Source organism: Bos javanicus, chromosome 22 (genome assembly GCF_032452875.1).
Source record: "Bos javanicus breed banteng chromosome 22, ARS-OSU_banteng_1.0, whole genome shotgun sequence".
Taxonomy (NCBI): domain Eukaryota; kingdom Metazoa; phylum Chordata; class Mammalia; order Artiodactyla; family Bovidae; genus Bos; species Bos javanicus.
Genome location: NC_083889.1, coordinates 42,276,258 through 42,294,070, shown reverse-complemented (window position 1 = coordinate 42,294,070; position 17,813 = coordinate 42,276,258). Strand labels below are relative to the sequence as shown.

General features: G+C 38.2%; 1 long non-coding RNA gene across 1 annotated transcript in view; it reads left to right on the top strand.

The window, feature by feature from the left end:
* The first annotated feature begins 394 nt into the window (after positions 1-394).
* The window catches only part of LOC133235269 (uncharacterized), a 364,846-nt gene continuing 347,427 nt past the window's right edge, over positions 395-17,813 (top strand). Inside the window, exon 1 of the long non-coding RNA XR_009732508.1 lies at positions 395-629. This is a non-coding gene — a long non-coding RNA (uncharacterized LOC133235269). The remainder of the gene's footprint in view (positions 630-17,813) is intronic.

Below are 17,813 nucleotides of genomic sequence, written 5' to 3'. Positions count from 1 at the left end.
CCAGATCTCCTGCATTGCAGGTAGATTCTTTACCATTTGAGACTGGTAGCGCAATCACAAAGAAGGGTGTTATGTCTATTAAATTTGTATTATAGTTAACTAAACCAAAGTTGACTGTATATCTCCAGTGTATTATATACAAAGGGCCAAAGGAAAAAACAAAAAAGACAAAATAATATTAAACTGGTTTTGGTAATCATATTGTTGGTGGTAATGCAGGTGCTATTTTGAGACTGGTGAGTATGTGTTGTGGGATAAAATATAATAACTGGATATTAACAGCTGGAATATTTTACATAGGAGAAAAAATATAGATACTAAGATGAAGTATCTTAAAAAATTAATAAAAGTTACAGTTACTTATGAAGTATCTTGATGAAGTTAAAAAAAGTCCTGTAGTTCTGGATTTGAATTGGAAATATCAGTGAAAACACATGCTTTATTATATCATTAAAAAAACCAGTTTCCTAGCCCTTTCCACTAAAGTGCTCTGCGAAACAATAATGATCCCAAATCATTGACTATCTTTAGGTACTGATTGTGGTCTCTGTATCTCAATTTCCATTTAAAGAAACCAGACCTTGATGAAGAAACGCAGATTTCACAATCTTGGGCAGAAAATGTACAAGGTAAGCCTGAAATATCTTGTTATATCAGAAAGTAAAGTAATTATCAAAGACAACTAGTGTTGTATCAAAAGGATGAAGGAACCATCTTGAATAGACTCTTTTTGGATGAACTGTGTAACACTGTCAACATAATTATGAAAAGAATTGCAGTGATCTGAAACACGTCAAACTGGTTTAAATCCATGAATGCGTGATAGCAAAGAAATCATTGGTCACTTTTGGATTATCTAGGTTATCAACTCATTGTTCTGGAAAAAAAGATTGCTGCTAAATGGAAGGTATCAAACAGATATTCTTATTTTCTGATTCAAAATATATTCCTGGGTAACCAGATATTTGGTGATGGGAAATGTGTATTTATGAGTATTTCAGCTAATTATGAAGATGGAATAAGTAGTGTATCACTCTTTTGCAATCCTAATAAATTAATGGATCTCAATAATGATCTTCATTGGTTCTTGACATACCATATCAAGAATCAACTAGGTGTTACACACCTCCTACTGAAAGTAAATTATGTCACTTATGAGATACCTTTGCCAAGAAATAAAAAAAAATCTCTAGATTTAGTGTCCAATTCATAGGAAATCCTAGAAGGAGAGGAACATGCTGAATTATACCTTGGGGATGTAATCAGCAAAATCATACTGTGGAATAATCCACAGGGGAATAGACAGCACTTCTTCAGCAAATAAATTGAAAAGAAAGAAAGAGATAAGAGAAGGCACATAACCAATTACAACGTATTGACCTTATTTGGATTCTGATTGTAGCATAAGAACATAAAGAAAAGTGGTGAGGAAAAGAGGGACAGAAAGAAAAAGACACAGACATGCAGAAATTTGACACTTCTAGAGATTTGAACATTGTGTGTATTTTTAATAATATTAAGGAATTATTATAGACTAGAAGCAAGATACCCTAATAACAGTAAACACATCAAATGCCATGTTTTATAAATATCATCCTCTACTCAACAAATGGCTGATTCCAGGTCTGGTTTGGGGAAAGGACAAAATGTCTAGTGCTGAAAAGCAAGAAAGTATTCAAAGACTAATGGTGATATTTCAAAAAGAAACAGAAGCCTATAGAAAAGTTCTTACACTGTCAGAATTTGGAATACTTTGGGCATCAAAAATGAAAGATGTAAGTAATGGCTTACATATTAAATGCAGGAGATTTCTGAGTCCATGATGTTCTTGCTATTGTGTCAGTCACTCAGTTATGTCTGACTCTTTATGACCTAACGGGCTGTAGCCCACCAGGCTCCTCTGTCAATGAGATTCTGCAGGCAAAAATACTGGAGTTGGTTGCCATTTCCTTCTCCAGGGGATCTTCCCAACCTAGGGATCGAAATAGCATTTCCTGCATTGGCACGCAGGTTCTATAGCACTGAGCCACCTGGGAAACATGATGTACTTAAAGAAAGATAAATATAGAGAAAGGGAAAATGGAGAGAAACTCCTTTTTTGGAGTGTGGGGAGGAAATACAAACTAATAAAAGTAGAATAGGAGATTCTTCTTTTGAAACTATGTAATACTTGAGTTAGGCAAAGATCATTAATAAATGCTATAACTATTGGATCAAAGGTTTCTGGTTAATGGAATATTCATGTGATAGTGTGGTATCTTCTCACAGATTAACTTCTTATCACAAAAAGAAAAAAGCATGCCTTTAGCAAGTGATCAAATTTATTATTACTAGTACAGGTACTGCTACCAGTGACAATAATATCATGACTTGATATCAGGCAATAAGAAGTGCATATCATTTATGTACTTAGTGTTCTTGGGGGAAAAAGTTTGAATTTGAATCTAGTACTGAGAAAATAATCTGACATCTCCATATATGAGATAGGCATTAGGACAACTGTTGTAGACTCTTCATAAAAAAAAATAAGAATGTCATAGAAAAAAAAAAGAAAATAAAGCTGCTCTAAAGAGATTAAAGAGACATTACAAGCAAATGCTTTGTGTAAAACTTGACTTGGCTTTTGGATGTGACAAAAAGAACTATAGAAAACATTTAAGAAGCTTCTGGAATATTTAAGTAAGGACAGGATACTAGGTGATATTATTGATTATTATCAATATGATATTAGTGCTTTGTTCATGTAGGAGAATGTCTGTACTCTTAGGAATGCTGGCTGGAATATCTAGGGGTGAAGTGTTTCAGTTTCAAATGGTTCATAAAATGTGCACATATGTGTGAATATATGTGTCAGTTCAGTTGGGTCACTCAGTTGCCGACTCTTTGTGATCCCATGGACTGAAGCACTCCCTATATGTATGGAGAAAGATAAAGAATGTGGCAAAATAGTAAAGCTGGTGAAACTTGGTGAAAGTATAGAGGTGTTTATAGTTCTGTGAATGTATTTTTTCCTATAGATTTGAACACTTTTCTAATAAAAATTTGGAAAAAATGAAAACCAAAAATAATACTTTGTGTATATTAAGAATTTAATGTTTACTTAGATTTGTATGAATAATTTAAAAAATCTTGTAAAGTAGGATTAATTCTTTCTCTTTAGGCAAGATATAGTCAATTGGAATTCTGAATCTATTTTGCATAAATCCTACCATAATTATAAGGATGTCCATTTTCAGTTATTGTAAAACTAAGTAAAGTCATTTCTAAAACAATTAGGTAAAATTACACTAAATGTATTTTTTTCCTTTAATATTTTACATTTCTCTCCTACAATTCACTTTTATTTGAATCTTTCCAAGGCATTCAGACTAATTTTTTATAAAAGAAACAACTCTTTCTTCTCACATTTACATTTCATTAGTCTATATGATATGTAATTAAATATAATTAAAACAACAGGTACAACAAATATTAGCAAGTCTGAGGACAAATACATTTAATGCTTGGTTTAATATACAATTCAACTAGTGAGATCTGAAAAAGTACATGGATGTCTAAAAATACTATACCAGATGTAAGGATTTAATATACTGTAGTATTAGCTGAGATATTCCACAATAACACTGTGAATAGCTGGTTAATTCAACAGATTGCTTCAGTGGTAATTGGTTAGAGAGGGTGCAGCGTAGTGCATACTCCCCAAACCTATGTTGCAAACAGGAGTCAATATTGTTCATACACAGTTAAGTTCTGTTTATATTCATCCTCTGGTCAGATTAGTTTATGAGTAACCTCTTCTGTCTAAATTACTGTCATGGCCCTTCCCATAATTGAGCTAAATAAAATGGCTTTAGAGTTTGTGACGGTCACAAATGGGCACTTTATGTCACTTTTCTTTCCTTTTATTCTGTAACGCTCCACCCACAATAAATTGAAGCTGCTCACTTGGGAATTACTTAGCTTCAGTATCGCAGAGAGCATTGCATAGACTCTTAGAGCTGTTAGTTTTAGTAGTTTTATTGGTTGTTTCTGAGGCAACTCCAACGAATTTCTGACTCTGTTAAAGCAGTATTGTAAGTTTTATAGCTACCACATCAGAATCCTCTCAGAGCTGGGGCTCACTGTGAGAGGACTGTTGCTTTTCCTATTTGACCTTTCCTTCTAAGACAAGTTTTCCCCGCTCTGTGAGCCCGGAGAATGCTGTCCTGAGGAAGACCCTTTCCTGCCAGAGGCACTCCAGACAGCAGAGCTTAGGTTTCTGTCTCTGTTCACTGAACTTGCTGTTCTGCTCTTTGAGGAGACAAGGCTGAGAAGCTGTTGAGGGAGGCTTTCAGCAGATTTGTTAAGAGCCAGCATTTCTCTTCTCTAGAGCATATTGTGCGTAAACGCTACTCTTCCCCTGAGGGCACCTTTCAGGTTCTGGCTTTTTCGGGCAAAGCAACAGACCTTAATTATTTCACTTTCAATCAATTCTGAAGCCTCAAAGACCAAAATTGTCTCTTCAGATCCACTCAGACACCAAAGAGAGGTGTAGGAAAGAAATTGCTGCACATTTTTCAGCAGCTGTAAAACTCAAATTCATCTCTGGCTTTCATTTTCTATGTGGTGATCAGGAATTGAAGCTAACTCTCAAATTAGCAAAAATAAAATGTTTCAGGAAATACCTTGGAGAATACATGAGATTTGGCATGGGAAAAGCTCCTATAGTCACTATGGCAGGCTTTACTACTTACTATTCATTAACCTGCAAGCCAAGCGGAACAGCCAAAAAAAAAAGTTGAATGCATATACTCTTTCCCCGGTGGCTCAGTGGTAAAGAATCCGCCTGCAGTGTGGGAAACATGGGTTCGATCACGGGTCAGAAAGATTCCCTGGGGGAGGAAATGGCAACCCCCTCCAATATTCTTGCCTGGAAAATCCCACAGACAGAGGAGCCTGGCAGGCTACAGTCCTATAGTCCGTGGGGTCACAGAGTCAGACACGACTTAGTGACTAAACAAGAACAACACCACCACCAACAAATTCAATGTCCAGTTCACTTCTTATACATGGGAGAATTATACTGTCTCTACCCTTAAAGTCAGATGTGGTCATGGGACTTCCCTTTGGCCAGTGAAATGTGGATGCATTTAATTTCCAAAGCTTGAATCTCTACCTCTCTGACTATTGACAAACATAGTTTTCATGTAGTCTTTGAAGATGAACCATCCATATTCTGAATCTGATCACTTGTTCCTTTTGGAAACTAACTGAATTTATTATCCATTTTATACATATACCTCAATTTATTTTTTAGGGGAAAAAAACAGGAATAAATGGATTTAAAAAAAATGCTTATGCCTTAAGGAAGTCCAAGTGAATTCTTTTGTGTAATCAAATATATAAATATGCATATTATAACATTTTCACACACTGACTTTGTGTAAAGGAGAGCATATCAGATAATCTTCCCTCCTTAGCTGTTGTGTAGCTGTGCTTACTCATCAAACAAATGCTTCTTGAGCACCTGTCACATTCAAAGTCCTGTGGCAAGTCCTGCGTGTACATGTTTAGATGTCACTATAGCTGTGCATAAGTACTGTGTGTGATTTGCTGCTCTGGACTCAGTCGGTCCCCCCATTCCCCAGTTGATTTGTTGAAGCCCTAATCTCCAATGTGGCTGCATTTGGAGCTAAGGCTTTTAGGTAAATTGAGCTTGTAAGGATAGGGTCCTAATGAGACAGTATTGGTGGCTATAAAGAAGAGAACTTTCTCTACCTCACTCCACATGCACATACTAAGAAAAGTTAATACGAGCACACAGCGAGAAGGCAGTAAGACGAAGAAGCCATAGCTTTAGCTTAGCCCCCAAGATGATAGCTTACACCTTGTCTTGGGATCCCAGGCGAGATGATAGGTGAAAGATGATAGATAAAGCTTATGGTGTTTGGTGAATGCTGGATTTGTGGTCTCCGAAGGAGAAGATTTAACTCTGGGACCAACAACAATCTCAGTCACTTATAGCTTTGTGTACTAGAAATTTTATTAAAGTGATAGTAACAGAAAAAAAAAGCTTCTGACATAGACATCAGAAGGGGGTAGAAAGATTACCAGCCTTGCTAGTTTAAGTAGAGCATTATATACTTTTGTTAGCTGCTGAGAATAGAAAAAAATGCCTCAAGGATGTGAAAATTTTTCCCAGGCCCTATCCCATAACACAATCCTAGGATGACATCAGCACAAGAGTAGCCAGAAGGAACAGGTTAACCCAGAGCTCAAGGTTGTGGGAGAAACCAGAGCTCAAGGCTGTGGAAGTTTTACCCAAACCTTCTCCCATAACATACATTCTGAGCTTAAAAATGCATGTCCTTGAGGAAGAGATACTGCTGCCCACGAGGTCTACGTGTCTAAGGTAAAAGAATGTGAAAAATGAAGAATGTTCATTTCATCCTTAAAGGGCCTTGGTCTCCCTAGCAACATGCCTAAGTTAACTCTCTCAGAAGTCTATGAGCTTGGAAGAGGGTGTTCATCAGAACCCAACCATGCTTATCTTCTCACTTTGATCTTCTAGCTTCCAGAACTGTGAGGAAATAAATTTCTATTGTTTAAGTCAGGTAACTTATGGTTCTTTGTCATGGCAGCCTGAGCTGACTAATACATTTGTCAAATCCAGGGATTTAATAACTAGAGCACCTGTGACTCTTATAAGAAATTAAGGGAAACACAATAATATAGAACTATAATTTGTATGAATGGCTGTAAACTTATGAAATTTATAACCGTAAGAAGTATTGAAGGGAAATAAAATTATAACAAATCTAAAGAACAGAAAAATTCATGAACAATCTGATTCACAATAGTATATTAAGGGAAATCAGAATTCTATACTTTTAAAAATAAAATGGGGAAGAATTAAAAAAAAATCTAGCAATGTAATCAATTCATTTTTTCTTGAAAAGGTGCTTCAAAGTCTCCTTAGACAATAATATCTCTACTACGGTTCAAAACTACCTGAGTCAGAATCACATTGGTGTGCTGTTAGATGGATAGTTCTCAGGACAGTATCACAGCATATTCAATTTCTCTGAGGGAATTTTCATTTTAAACAAGTTCTCTTAGTGATCCTTAGACACACTAAAGTCTGAGATCTCCTATTTTAGGCATTGTGGGGCTGCATAAAAATGTTAGTCTTTGTTCCTGCAATGAGTCATCTACTGATGCGTGAAGTAAAGAGAGACCAAGATGGAAAGTGATCAAGTGTTCTAATGTATGATATAGAATACAGGAGTAGTATTTTTAGTTGAAGAGATCAATAGGGAATAGAAAGTAGCTACTAGTGATCTGTTCCCAGAACTCTGGGACCTGAGAAAGAAAGGGACAATGGACCAGAGCAGTCGGGGAGGCCTCAGTGGCACGTGCCACCACTTGAAGAGTAAAAATGCTCTCTCTCTTCAACACTTCTTAGAAAATGGCAAAAAAAGAATAAAATTAAGTTTTTCTTTCACAAGGACAGAGAGTGCAGAGAGACTATAGGCGTGGATGAAAAATTTTTGGAGGACAGAAAGAAATGAGGAGATAGCACTGACTAGACTAGAAGTATGCCAACTACCCTAGATTATACCCGATTACTATAAATATACCATGAACACCCTCTGGAGGCTCAGCCCTTGGAGTGCCACATGTTGCAGAAGATGAGGGAGAGGGATATATAAAGATAAAAGGGGACATATAAGTGGTTGGACCCTGGCCACCTGTGTTTCAGGAGCACTAGATTTATTCTCTGGATTTAAACTGGAGGAGACTTGAAGTCAGTGACATTAAGCAGAGTAGAGTGAAGCGGCAGGTCAAGGACTAAAACAGGAATTATTGATCCATTTACTGAACAGTGAGATTCTCAGCACCATCTCTCATCTGTACTCTAATCTCAATATCTGACACACAGATATAGTCTCTCCAGTCCTTTACCCCCAACCTTAATACTAAATGGCATTGATTTTTCAAATATAAGTAAAGATTTGAAGTATCCATTCAGGTATGACATAAATCAAATCCCTTACAATTATATGGTGGAAGTGACAAATAGATTCAAGGGATTAGATCTGATAGATTGCCCGAAGAACTATGGATGGAGACTTGTGACATTGTACAGGAGGCAGGGATCAAGACCATCCCCAAGAAAATGAAATGCAGAAAGGCAAAATGGCTATTCAAGGAGGCCTTAAAAATAGCTGAGAAAAGATGCGAAAGGCAAAGGAGGAAAGGAAAGATATACCCATTTGAATGCAGAGTTCCAAAGAATAGCAAGGACAGATAAGAAAGCCTTCCTCAGTGATCAATGCAAAGAAACAGAGGAAAACAATAGAATGGGAAAGACTAGAGATTTCCTCAAGAAAATTAGAGATACCAAGGAAACATTTCATGCAAAGATGGGCACAACCAAAATCACTGCAGATGGTGACTGCAGCCATGAAATTAAAAGATGCTTACTCCTTGGAAGGAAAGTTATGACCAACCTAGATAGCATGTTCAAAAGCAGAGCCATTACTTTGACAACAAAGGTCCATCTTGTCAAGGCTATCATTTTTCCTGTGGTCATGTATAGATGTGAGAGTTGGACTGTGAAGAAGGCTGAACACCGAAGAACTGATGCTTTTGAACTGTGGTGTTGGAGAAGACTCTTGAGAGTGCATTGGACTGCAAGGAGATCCAACCAGTCCATTCTGAAGGAGATCAGCCCTGGGGTTTCTTTGGAAGGAATGATGCTAAAGCTCCAACTCCAGCACTTTGGCCACTTCATGCGAAGAGTTGACTCATTGGAAAAGACTCTGATGCTGGGAGGGATTAGGGGCAAGAGGAGAAGGGGACAACAGAGGATGAGATGGCTGGATGGCATCACTGACTTGATGGACGTGAGTCTGAGTGAACTCTGGGAGTTGGTGATGGACAGGGAGGCCTGGCGTGCTGCAATTCATGGGGTCGCAAAGAGTCGGACATGACTGAGCGACTGAAATGAACTGAACAGAACAGAAGCAGAAGAGATTAAGAAGAGGTGGCTAGAATACACAGAAGAACTATACAAAAAAGATCTTCATGACCCAGATAACCACAATGGTGTGATCACTCACCTAGAGCCAGACAACCTAGAATGCAAAGTCAAGAGGGCCTTAGGAAGCATCACTATGAACAAAGCTAGTCGAGGTGATGGAATTCCAGTTGAGCTATTTCAAATCCTAAAAGATGGTGCTGTGAAAGTGCTGCCCTCAGTATGCCAGCAAATTTGGAAAATACAGCAGTGGTCACAGGACTGGAAAAGGTCAGTTTTCATTCTAATCCCAAAGAAAGGCAATGCCAAAGAATGCTCAAACTACTGTACAATTGCACTCACCTCACAACACTAGCAAAGTAATGCTTAAAATTCTCCAAGCCAGGCTTCAACAGTACGTAAACTGTGAACTTCCAAATGTTCAAGCTGGATTTAGAAAAGGCAAAGGAACCAGAGATCAAAATGCCGACATCCACTGGATCATGGAAAAAGAAAGAGAGTTCCAGAAAACCATCTATTTCTGCTTTATAGACTATGCCAAAACCTTTGACTATGTGGATCACAACAAACTGTGGAAAATTCTGAAAGAGATGGGAATACCAGACCACCTGACCTGCCTCCTGAGAAACCTGTATGCAGATCAAGAAGCAACAGTTAGAACTGGACTTGGAAGGACAAACTGGTTCCAAATAAGATCACATCAGATCACTTGCTCAGTCATGTCTGACTCTTTGTGACCCATGAATCGCAGCACGCCAGGCCTCCCTGTACATCACCAACTCCCGGAGTTCACTCAAACTCAACGTCCATCGAGTCAGTGATGCCATCCAGCCATCTCATCCTCTGTTGTCCCCTTCTCCTCTTGCCCCCAATCCCTCCCAGCATCAGAGTCTTTTCCAATGAGTCAAATCCTTGCATGAAGTGGCCAAAGTACTGGAGTTGCAGCTTTAGCATCATTTCTTCCAAAGAAATCCCAGGGTTGATCTCCTTCAGAATGGACTGGTTGGATCTCCCTGCAGTCCAAGGGACTCTCAAGAGTCTTCTCCAACACCACAGTTCAAAAGCATCAGTTCTTCGGCATTCAGCCTTCTTCACAGTCCAACTCTCACATCCATACATGACCACTGGAAAAACCATAGCCTTGACTAGACAAACCTTTGTTGGCAAAGTAATGTCTCTGCTTTTGAATATGCTATCTAGGTTGGTCATAACTTTCCTTCCAAGGAGTAAGCGTCTTTTAATTTCATGGCTGCAGTTACCATCTGCAGTGATTTTGGAGACCAGAAAAATAAAGTCTGACACTGTTTCCACTGTTTCCCCATCTATTTCCCATGAAGTGATGGGACCGGATGCCATGATCTTCGTTTTCTGAATGTGGAGCTTTAAGCCAACTTTTTCACTCTCCACTTTCACTTTCATCAAGAGGCTTTTGAGTTCCTCTTCACTTTCTGCCATAAGGGTGGTGTCATCTGCATATCTGAGGTTATTGATATTTCTCCCGGCAATCTTGATTCCAGCTTGTGTTTCTTCCAGCCCAGCATTTCTCATGATGTACTCTGCATATAAGTTAAATAAATAGGGTGACAATATACAGCCTTGACGTACTCCTTTTCGTATTTGGAACCAGTCTGTTGTTCCATGTCCAGTTCTAACTGTTGCTTCCTGACCTGCATACAAATTTCTCAAGAGGCAGATCAGATAGTCTGGTATTCCCACCTTTTTCAGAATTTTCCACAGTTGATTGTGATCCACACAGTCAAAGGCTTTGGCACAGTCAATAAAGCAGAAATAGATGTTTTTCTGGAACTCTCTTGCTTTTTCCATGATCCAGCATATGTTGGCAATTTGATCTCTGGTTCCTCTGCCTTTTCTAAAACCAGCTTGAACATCAGGAAGTTCACGGTTCACATATTGCTGAAGCCTGGCTTGGAGAATTTTGAGCATTACTTTACTAGCCTGTGAGATGAATCCAATTGTGCAATAGTTTGAGCATTCTTTGGCATTGCCTTTCTTTGGGATTGGAATGAAAACTGACCTTTTCCAGTCCTGTGGCCACTGCTGAGTTTTCCAAATTTGCTGGCATATTGAGTGCAGCACTTTCACAGCATCATCTTTCAGGATTTGGAATAGCTCAACTGGAATTCTATCACCTCCACTAGCTTTGTTCATAGTGATGCTTTCTAAGGCCCACTTGACTTCACATTCCAGGATGTCTGGCTCTAGGTTAGTGATCACACCATCATGATTGTCTGGGTCGTGAAGATCTTTTTTGTACAGTTCTTCTGTGTATTCTTGCCATCTCTTCTTAGAATCTTCAGCTTCTGTCCTTTATCGAGCCCATCTTTGCATGAAATGTTCCTTTGGTATCTCTGATTTTCTTGAAGAGATCTCTAGTCTTTCCCATTCTGTTGTTTTCCTCTATTTCTTTGCATTGATCACTGAAGAAGGCTTTCTTATCTCTTCTTGCTATTCTTTGGAACTCTGCATTCAGATGTTTATATCTTTCCTTTTATCCTTTGCTTTTTGCTTCTGTTCTTTTCACAGCTGTTTGTAAGGCCTCCCCAGACAGCCATTTTGCTTTTTTGCATTTCTTTTCCATGGGGATGGTCTTGATCCCTGTCTCCTGTACAATGTCACGAACCTCAAATCAGGAAAAGAGCATATCAAGGCTGTATATTATCACCCTGCTTATTTAACTTATATGCGGAGTACATCATGAGAAATTTTGGGCTGATTGAAACACAAACTGGAATCAAGATTGCTGGGAGAAATATCAAAAACCTCAGATATGCAGATGACACCACTCTTATGGCAGAAAGTGAAGAACTAAAGAGCCTCTTGATTAAAGTGGAAGAGGAGAGTGAAAAAGTTGGTTCAAAACTCAACATACAGAAAACGAAGATCGTGGCATTTGGTCCCATCACTTCATGGCAAATAGATGGGGAAAGAGTGGAAACAGTGGTCAATTTTATTTTTTTTGGCTCCAAAATCACTGCAGATGGTGACTATAGCCATGAAATTATAAGACGCTTACTCCTTGGAAGAAAAGCTGTGTCCAATGTAAACAGCATATTAAAAAGCAGAGACATTGCTTTGCCAGCAAAGGTCCATCTAGTCAAAGCTATGGTTTTTCCAGTAGTCGTGTATGGATGTGAGAGTTGGACTGTGAAGAAGGCTGAGCGCCGAAGAATTGATGCTTTGAATTGTGGTGTTGGAGAAGACTCTTGATAATCCCTTGGATTGCAAGTAGATCCAGCCAGTCCATCCTGAAGGAAATCAGTCCTGAATATTCATTGGAAAGACTGATGCTGAAATTCAGTACTTTGGCCAGCTGATGCGAGGAACTGACTCATTTGAAAAGACCCTGAAGTTGGGAAAGATTGAAGGCAGGAGGAGAAGGGGACGACAGAGGATGAAATGGTTGGATGGCATCACTGACTCAATGGACATGAGTTTGAGTTAGCTCTGGGAGTTGGTGATGGACAGGGAAGCCTGGCGTGCTGCAGTCCATGGGGTTGCAAAAGTCAGACTGAGTGACTAAACTGAACTGAGCTGAAGAACTGATCCTAAAAAATATTGGAACAATACCTTCAAAATTTTAAGAGTCTGTGCCCATACTATTAAGAGATTAATCAAATAGGATAAATCAAGTAGGTAGAATAAAAGTATTTTTCAGATATATATGTATTCCAAACATTTATCTTTTTAGAAGACAGTTGGAGAATGTATTTTAACCAGAATAAGGGAATAAAGCAAGAATAGGAAGACACTGAATCCAGGAAATGGGTTTGAATATAGGAGAATTTCAAAAGCAAATTCAGCATACATCTACACAACCAGGACACAATTAGGTCTAGAATGCAGTTGAACATAGATTGGAAGAGGGGCTAAGAGAAATGGGACTGAAGATGAAGTCAGATGCTCATAGCTTTTGAATCATGCATATATTCAATAATATTTCAAGAGACTGCTAGCAGTGTTCCATCCTTCCATTTTCTTTTTACTGTACTTGGCTTTGTATAAAATGAATATTTTTATACTTATCTTTTCATCTTTCTTTATGGCTTCCATTTTTAATGTAAGAAGTATTCCTTCTTAAATGATATACTCAAACATTATCAGTGATTGGAGTGATTAGCACATAGTTTTTTTTTAATACTACGATTTGAATCATTTTTCATGGACCTTATTAAAGAGTAAGAAAAAAAAGCTACTAACATTTACATAAATAAATCTAGGTGATTTTTTGTTACCTTTTATTTACAAATATTTTAGAAGTTTAGTACAGTATTCTCCAGATTGGTCACTAACTTGGTAAATTGGAAAGACTGATTTTCCATTTTTATGGGAAGAAATAACAGTAACCACCATTTACAGCAAGGAATTTGCATTAAGCAATGCCTTAAAATAATTTTGAAAGGTATTTATTTACATCTCAAATATGACTTCTTTCTAAAATGTTCAAAGTCTCATTTCACAGCTGCAATTAAATGACTTTTTAGGATAAGGCTTCATTTGGCTGTATTATGTTAATAATCAGCTAGATGATGTATATCTTTTGCATCCTTATGTACCCATGAATTATTCAGAAGTGCTGTCTTGCAAATGAACAGTAGAGAAATTCAGTTCCCTTTTCCCCCAAAAGGGTCAGACACGCTTTAGTTTAGAGAAGAGAAAAAGAGAAAAAGTAGATTCTTTCCTTTTTAGATCTTTTAAAATTCATTGAACAGTCAGAAATTACCTAAAAACCCAAAAGTGAGAAAATGCCCAAGTAAACTATAATACTTCTACATGACAAAATGATGCAGCTCTCAAAAACTGATTGGAAAGGCAACATAGCTATATGGGAAAACGTTTACATCAAAAAATAACCAAAAAAAGAAAACCTTTGATATAAAAATGTATGCACATGATCATTTCAACTGAAAAATAGTCATAGAAAAAATTCCAAAAAATACAACAAAATAGTAATGACAGTCATGTTACTACAATAGGACTATAGGTGATTGGTTTCCTCTCTGTATTTTCTGAATTTTCTTTAACCTAATAGTATCCTTATGATGAGAGAAAGCAAAACAAGCACACCCTTATTGAATGACTAGTGTTTGCTAGAGACTGGACTGTATGCTGAAGATATAAAGATGAAAAGATATGCATAGCGATATATAAGATAAATCAAACATTGCCTGGTGATACTAAAACGTATTCTGTCAAATTACCACAAATTTTATTGATATTTTGTTAAGGAGAATGTTAAATACCTAGTAGGTGCTTTTCATGTGTCCCTTGTCCAGTCAACTCGACAGTCATATGAAGAAGATGATTCTGTTTTATAGACAGCAAAGTCAATCTTAGAGAGGCTGTGTAACATGTCCAAAGTGACGTTAGTTAAAAAGAAACTGAGTTTGGCCTGATTAAAAGTCCATCCTCAGTCATTTAACAAGAATGCATTAAACACCGACTCTGTGTTTTAACTATGGAGATTGCTCTAGATTGCTGCTGCTGCTGCGTTGTCGCTTCAGTCGTGTCCGACTCTGTGTGCGACCCCATGGATTGCAGCCTACCAGGCTTCTATGTCCATGGGATTCTCCAGGCAAGAACACTGGAGTGGGTTGCCAATTCCTTCTCCATGCTCTAGTACTGAAATGAGGAAATCAAACACCTTGTCTTCCTGGAGTTTGTATTCTAGTGTGAGAAGACATAACCAACAACAACAAAATTTTAAAATGGTATATTAGAAGCTAAGAATGCTTTAGAGAAGACTAAAGCAGAGAAAGGGGATAAAGTTGTGGAGCAGGGAATGAGGGGTTGTAGGTCTGTGTAGGATAATCAGGGAAGGCCTGGCTGAGAAAGCAATGTTTGCGTTGAGGCCTGAAAGAGTTCAGGGATTGATCCAACTCTTTGAGAGAGCTTTTAAGACAGGGGAATGGTAAGCATTAGGGTTTTGAGACCAAGGAGACCAGCATGCAACAGTGAGGAGAGAACAAAATGAAATAAAGGAACAGGAAGCCCGAGACTTAGAGTTTTGTAAGGCAGGAAACTACTGTGGGTTTAAGCTTTATCTGACTTAGTTTTGAATGGGTCATTCTGGCATCCATGTGCAGGAAAGCCTGTAGGGAGACCTGAGAGGAGATAGGAGATTGATTAGGAGGCTACTGAAGTGAGAGATGATGGTCAGCTGTACCTGGATAGGAGAGGAGCAGAGTCAAAAACTGGACTTCCCAGGTGGCTCAGTGGTAAAGGACACCCCTGCCAATTCAGGAGACACTGGTTTGATCCCTGGGTCGAGAAAATCGCATGGAGGGGGAAATGGCAACCCATTCCTGTATTCTTGCCTGGAGAATCCCATGGATAGAGGAGCCTGGCAGGCTATCGTCCGTGGACTCTCAAAAAAGAGTTGGACATGACAGAGGACTAAACAAACTATGAGGACCAGAGCTGTCAAGTTAGCCTGTTTCTTGCATTTCTGGCAGAAAATGAGTGTCACGTTTGTTTCATCCCTAATAGCAACCTGTAATAATATGAACACCTGTATGACTTCACTAAATTTCACCAATTTTAATATTTTGTCACATTTTTAAATCTCTCTCCATATTTGTATACATATGTACACACACAATATGTGTGTGTTTTATGAACCACTGGAAAACAGGTTGTAGATACTGCAATACTGCAGCCCTAGTCTCATGGGGGATGCAGAATAGCCCAAGTGGACACTGTGCATACAGTGAGTTTCTGTCACAGCTGAGGGCCCGCAAACTTAGGAAACCCCAATCTAATGGACCACGTGCAAACTTGCCTAGCCTTTGCTTTCTTTGGCAATGTTATCTGTGTTATTCTGGCTATTCTGGGAGGCAAACAGACCTGTCCTCTGTTTTAGAGTGGACGTTATCACTATCTTCCAAGAATGTTTGCTACACAAACCTTCTTGAAAAGATAGTCCAGGACAAAACCTACCAGTGTCTTCCCCTGTAAAATTGGCAGAAGTGTAATGGAGAATTGTCTCTCAAAAAGAATATAGTGTAAAGTGGCTTAATTCTGGAGGTATTTTTCAAATAGAGTCCAGACCAGATGTGATATGTAAGAGAGAGTCCAGAACAATGCTATGGTTTTTGCCAAGCCCTATAGTCGGTGCTCCAGGTATGGTGGCAAATGAGATATTCCCTTGGAGTTTACCTCCACACTGAGAGGCAGACCCGAAGTAGCTATACATGCCACATAAGTGAAATAATTAACTTATGTTACATATAGTTTCCAGGGATTTCATTTCTGTTTAAAAACTTGTGGTTTTATTTAAACAAGATAAAATTACAGCCAGCATAGAAAGGGAGGGGCAGATTAGGTCCCATCCATGTAGTCAAGTGTGTTGCCTTCTGGAGTTAATTTCATCCTTGTCATCTTTTTTTTTTTTTGAGAAATATTTTTCTTAAATTTTTGCCTTTTTTCAGTAGATACACTTAGCATTTATTTTTGTCAGTAACCTAGAGAGGCTTAATTTGGAGAAAAGACATTAAAATTGTAAAAAGATTCTATTTTAGGAACAAAATGATTTTACTCAACTTGCTTACAGACATATTTGGAGGTTGACTGTAATGAGACATTGTCATATGTGGAAAGCCATCATTAATTTTATTTCTTAGTGGTTTCTTGTGTATCTCTACCAAATAGAATAAAAGCTCTGAAAAGGAAGTTTGTTTTGTTTGTGGACACATTCTCAGCTCATAGAATATTTTTTTTTTTTAGATTTTTATTTATTTTTTATTTTTTTTAATTAATTTTATTTTATTTTTAAACTTTACATAATTGTATTAGTTTTGCCAAATATCAAACTGAATCCGCCACAGGTATACATGTGTTCCCAATCCTGAACCCTCCTCCCTCCTCCCTCCCCATACCATCCCTCTGGGTTGTCCCAGTGCACCAGCCTCAAGCATCCAGTTATGTGCATCGAACCTGGACTGGCATCTCGTTTCATACATGATATTTTACATGTTTCAATGCCATTCTCCCAAATCTTCCCACCCTCTCCCTCTCCCACAGAGTCCATAAGACTGTTCTATACATCAGTGTCTCTTTTGCCATCTCGTACACAGGGTTATTGTTACCATCTTTCTAAATTCCATATATATGCGTTAGTATACTGTATTGGTGTTTTTCCTTCTGGCTTACTTCACTCTGTATAATAGGCTCCAGTTTCATCCACCTCATTAGAATTGATTCAAATGTATTCTTTTTAATGGCTGAGTAATACTCCATTGTGTATATGTACCACAGCTTTCTTATCCATTCATCTGCTGATGGACATCTAGGTTGCTTCCATGTCCTGGCTATTATAAACAGTGCTGTGATGAACATTGGGGTACACGTGTCTCTTTCCCTTCTGGTTTCCTCAGTGTGTATGCCCAGCAGTGGGATTGCTGGATCATAAGGCAGTTCTATTTCCAGTTTTTTAAGGAATCTCCACACTGTTCTCCATAGTGGCTGTACTAGTTTGCATTCCCACCAACAGTGTAAGAGGGTTCCCTTTTCTCCACACCCTCTCCAGCATTTATTATTTGTAGACTTTTGGATCGCAGCCATTCTGACTGGCGTGAAACGGTACCTCATAGTGGTTTTGATTTGCATTTCTCTGATAATGAGTGATGTTGAGCATGTTTTCATGTGTTTGTTAGCCATCTGTATGTCTTCTTTGGAGAAATGCCTATTTAGATCTTTGGCCCATTTTTTGATTGGGTCATAGAATATTGTCTGGTATACAATAGGTGTTTAATAAGTAGCTTTTAAATGAATA